General features: G+C 35.5%; 1 long non-coding RNA gene across 1 annotated transcript in view; it reads right to left on the bottom strand.

Moving 5' to 3' along the window:
- Nucleotides 1–3,543, bottom strand: part of LOC132168647 (uncharacterized) — an 8,448-nt gene extending 4,905 nt beyond the window's left edge. The window contains exons 1-3 of the long non-coding RNA XR_009438900.1: nt 3,431–3,543; nt 3,249–3,342; nt 597–716 (exon numbers count right to left, since the gene is read on the bottom strand). This is a non-coding gene — a long non-coding RNA (uncharacterized LOC132168647). The remainder of the gene's footprint in view (nt 1–596; nt 717–3,248; nt 3,343–3,430) is intronic.
- Between the last annotated feature and the right edge of the window lie 2,031 nt (nt 3,544–5,574).

Here is a 5,574-nt window from a genome sequence, read left to right as displayed (position 1 = left end):
GGGGAGCCTAGAGAAGTGGTTGTATTCTTATAACCGCTCTTTGAGTACTTTACAAAGGCTAAATATAATGATTGATGTTGCGTCAGCACTAGAATACCTTCATGATGGTTATTCAATGCCTATTGTTCATTGTGATTTGATGCCTAGCAATATCTTGCTAGATGAAGATATGGTTGCACATGTCACTGATTTTGGCATCGCCAAACTCTTAGGTAATGGGGATTCTATAGTGCAGACCATGACTCTTGCTATTATTGGGTATATGGCACCAGGTGATGTTTCTAATGTATCACTAATGTTTATCATTTAATTTCTACATAAATATAGATAAGTATAGTATTTCGGTAGAATATAATTTATGTGAACAAATTGGAAATTTTTTTACTAGGTATTAATGTGAAATATGACAATATATATATACTCATGTTAACCTTTAATGTTACATATAGAGTATGGATCGGAAGGAATTATTTCTACAAGAGGCAATGTGTATAGTTATGGCATTTTATTAATGGAAACTTTTACAAGGAAGAAGCCCACGGATGACATGTTTGTGGGAGAAATGAGCTTGAAGAGTTTGGTAGAGGAATTGTTACCTCTTTCAATAATTGAACTTGTTGGTGCCAACTTACTGAGAAACAAAGGAGATTATGCTGCCATAGAGGATTGTGTATCATCCATTTTAGGATTGGCTTTGAACTGTTGTGCAGAGTCACCTGAAGAAAGGATTAATATCAACAATATTTCAGCCACACTCAACAAGATCAAATTGATGTTTCTACGAGATGTTGAAGAAGCCTAGTGTAAGCATTTCAAGTTTATTTACATCTCTTTCATTTTTGTTAGGCTAAGATCTATATTGATCTCTTTATGCTAAAATTTGTTTGCAATTTGGTTCCAATCTTATCAACCCACTTCAAGCACATAAAGCATAAGCATGGCTAGATTTGACTCTACTTACAGGTTTTGATTCTAAAGGGGTTGACTCTACCATTTGGAATAGCATTAGAGAAAATGGAACATAATTTGGAGTGCAGGAAGAGGCTTTATCTATCCAATCCAAGGGAGGCAGGTTGACTTTGATAATAAAACATTCTTTCTAATTTACTTACATATTATTTGTCTCTTTTCTATATTCCAGTAGGAGCAACTAATAGAGTTGAAAAACTTCAAAGGGATTTTCTATGGAGTGAAATTGGATATTAGTTGAAGTTCCATTTAGTGAAGGGGTCGACAATATGTACTCCGATAAATTTAGCAGGATTGGGGGTAAAAAAAAATTGATTCAACTTAACCAAACCCTTTTGGGTAAGTGTCGTGGCGGTATGCTACAGACTATGGCGAGGAAGGCTCTGTTGAGATCGGAAGTGGATAATAAATATGATAGTTTGAAGAAGGGTCAGTGTTCTAAGGAGGTTGATGATACAATAGTAAAGGTTTTAGCCACAACAGAGAATAGAAGAAGGTTGCATTCAGAATAACATATTTCAGGAGAACATCAAAGTGATATTTTTATAACCATTTTTGTGACCTCTTGCACCCACTACACAAAAAAAATAAAAAATAAAAAATAAAAAATAAATAAAAGAGAGAGTTTTTAGTGACTAGGGTTTGGTGACGTGTCAAAATGGCCAAACATGTCACCAATTGAATGGTAAAGTGTCATTAGTGACGTGGGTCATGGGTCACTAATCCACCGGTCAAGAATTGGATTTGGTGACCTGTCGAGTTGGCACACTTCACCAATTGGTGACATGTGGAATTACACAAGTCACCCTCCAAAAGGTGACGTGTGCAATTTTGGCACGGTGGCGCATCACCAAATTGGTGACGTGCCACATTTGTCACGTCAAAATTTGGTGACTTGTCAATAGTGACACATCACTAACCTTTAAAAAATTATAAAAAATAATAATAATTTTTTAAAAAATAATTTTTCCGGAATTTTTTTTTCAATTAAATTTTGATCTGCAGAAATAAAGAACTAGGTATCTAGAGGCTCTACAAAGATATCAATGTGTGTAAATATGAGTACAAAGGGAAATAATTTACATATGATGATAAAACCATTGCAGAATTCATTCACTTCGAAAGCATGGGTAACAGGAGCTGTCAAGTGCTTTGAGAGAAAAGAACTCAAAAGGTGATCATGGGTACAGAGATGAAAGTGCTAACAAGTGTGGCAAGCAACCATGATGTGGTGGCAGATGTGGTGGTAGCAGTGGAGAACTGACCAATGGCAAAGACTATGGAGATGGTTGTGGTGGAATCAATAACAATGACATTGACAACATAACTTGCAGCACTGCATATAAATACGGAAAAAAGGGGTGCTTAAGGTGGGGCTGGCAGAGGGCAGTGACATTTTCAGCAAGAACTTAGGTCTTTTATCTGGACGTGAGATTTTGAAACAAGAAATTTCTTTTCAGTAGCATAAAATGAATGCATCCTTCATTGGGTAATGTTGAGAAAAATGCATCTTTCAAATCGAGTATGAGAAAAATGACAACTGTGTTAGTTCGATAACTACTATGCTTTGTAATGGAAATCTTAATTGGGTAATGTTGAGAAAAATGACAACATCGAAGGTAAACATGTCAAAGATTGAACAACTCACTTCAAACTGAGAAAAACAAAATCTATTATGCATGCACCACGCTTGGCATATCATAATCACAGAGAAGGACTATATACAAAGAATTATGATTACAAAGTAATGGCAAAGATGATACCTAGTTCTCTATTTCATTATCTAGTATCATTATTAGGAATTTAGAATTTAGGAAGACACTCTTTATCCAGACATTAACTTGAGGATGAGTTCTTCTGAAGTGAAAGGGTGATTGAGGAAGAACAAGTGGCGCTAGAAAAAAACCAAAAAAAACCAAAAAAAAAAAAAAAAGGAAAAGAAGGAAGGTTTAGAGGAAGTTTTTTTGGTCAGATGACTTTTGCTGTTATTTTTGGTATTTATTATATTTTGTACAACTAGCTTTCGGTTTCATCAGTGTAGGGTAGCCTATAATAGGCCTTATGTTGTGAACTTTTTGGTAATTCTATTATCATTTATCCATCAAAATTTATACTAAGAGAAAGGAATTTGCATCATATATAATTACTCACCATGCACTGATGTACAAACACACACATACAAAAAAAAAAAAAAAAAACACAGTAATGTTTTTCCAGACTCCTTTCTACTGCAAGGAAAAGTAAAGAAGGTAATGTTGTCAAAATGAAAAGACACTCACATTAGCTTGGGACCATCATGCACTACTTTCCTTGAAGATTTGCCCTGGACATTGCTGACATCATCCAATGCTTTTCTTCCCACAATTTTACTTGCTGAAAAAGGCCACTGTAAAACTGTTAAAAGGCCGATCTCAGAGCATAACTCAAGTTCTGATGACAAAGTTAGTCTAGTTAAGCTTACCAGTACTAACAACTTTGCCTTTGCTCTTCTCCATATTATTCAAACCACCCTTCATAGGAGTAATGAAGATAAATTTAAAACTCAATACCCATAAAGCTTTGGCACCATCCAAATTATCTAGGCTTTGCCACAAACTAGAAACAAAAAAATTACAAATTATGGTGAAAGGGACTAAAGTGGTAATACCTCTGCAGTTACAGATTTCCTTTCACTAAGAAAACAAAAAGAGTAAAGAAGAAAATAAAAGTTCTCCTCAATTCAGCTTATTTATTTGTTTTCAAAGGCACCAAGAAAATAAAAGGCTTAAGATTCTATGTTAAAGTAATTTTGATATACCCAGCTTGAACTATGAGCGGCCTTCTGGATGTACAAAGTTGCAATTTCCCTACACGAGTGGTACTAAACAACAAGTTGGAGGGGGCTGCATTCCCACAAATTGGTTCGATGGCTTCAGAGTAGATCCTAGACAAGAGTTCACAGGGATAGATAAGTAAGCCGTACTGTCAAACCAAAAACAGAAAACATGCTCAGTGTGGGAACTGGGAACCATTGCTCCACAGGCAGAGACATGCTAGGTGGTTTTTTCATAAGCAACAACCTGTCAAGTATGCCAGCCATCTAGAATTCAAGAACTACTGCTTCCTACGATGACAAGATACAAAAAGAGCAACAATATACCAGCATTAAAGTGTGTTTATATATCTGAGATAAGAGTGTCATAAGATTATTGACAGAGGAGGTGATACCATTACAAAATTAAGTGAAAACCCAGGTGTCGAATAAAATTCCAACCTAAACACCCCAAGCAGACCCTAAAAAATCTCTGAAACACAAGTCCAAGTGCCCAAGTCCCAATCTCCAACAAAGATTACAGCTTTAACTTTCGGATGTTTTACATTCTAGTGGGGTTTTCTAGGACGAGCAATGATATTATATAAGTCAATCTATCATCTCTCATAGCAACACGCTCAAGCCCACAAGTATCCACTACCTTCTTTCTCTCATTCTTGCCAAGAACCACACTAAATTTCAGAGCTTTTCGCAAAAAGCCATCTGGGAAACTCGCGGATTTCCAGATCAAAGCTCTCTAAGACAGACTTGATGATTACATTCGAAAAATGGAAATAACGCTCTAACAGATCCTTCGTCCAGATTTATTGAATTCTAGAACGCAAGCAAGAAAGACACAGAGGACCTAATTCTAATCATATATCAAGAAGAAGAAAAAAAATGAAAGAAAGAAAATGTGAGAGAAAAGTTACCAGGTAGAGGCAGAGGATGCTGCACAGCATCCTTTTCCTTTTCCTTTACTTTTTCTTGATGTTTCAACCTGCGCCAGAAATCTCCGATCGAGTTTGAAGTAGAAAATGAATTTGAGATTTGAGAGGGAAGGCCGGCTTCCCAATGCTCATTAGTGACATGTTGACAAGTGGCAGGTCACCAATGGGTGACATGCAACATGTGGCACGTCACTAATGAAAATATATATATATATATATATATATATATATTTTAATTAATGTGATATCACTATGTTGTGATATTATTTTTTTTAAGTAAATGTTCTCTTAACTCCCTCAAACTACCACTCCAATAACATTTTTTCCTTTAAACTATCAATTATGACAATTTACCTCTCAAACTACCAAAACAATAACAATGTATCCCCAAATGCTAGTAAAATGACAAAATTACTCTTACTAAAATAAAAACATAAAATACAAAAATTTATAAAAAATAAAAGGATAATTATATAATAAGTCTCTGAGTCAATCTTCCAAAATTTTTAAATCCCTAAGTTTTTTTTTTTGACTTTTTACTTCCTAAGTCAATTGAAATGACAATAAATCTCTATCGTAAATTTTTTTTAATAGACGTTAGTTTGGGTCATTAAAATATTAATTTTTGTATTTAATTTTAAAATTTAAATCTAAAACAAATTAAAAAAAATTAATAAATAATAATAAATAACAAGGGTGGCCGCCCATCCCATTTGACCTGTGTGGTTCGACTGACTGGCCGCTGAGCCGGCCGAATTGATCTCCCTTGGGCCCTGGGGTGGTTCAGCCACCCCATACGGCTGATCCAGGGGTGGCCAAACCACCCCCCCAGGGCCTAAGGGGGTGGCCGAGCCACCCCCAGAT

Source organism: Corylus avellana, chromosome ca2 (assembly GCF_901000735.1).
Source record: "Corylus avellana chromosome ca2, CavTom2PMs-1.0".
Classification (NCBI taxonomy): Eukaryota; Viridiplantae; Streptophyta; class Magnoliopsida; order Fagales; family Betulaceae; genus Corylus; species Corylus avellana.
The sequence above is the reverse complement of the archived record's forward strand: the minus strand, read 5'-3'. Positions and strand labels throughout refer to the sequence as shown.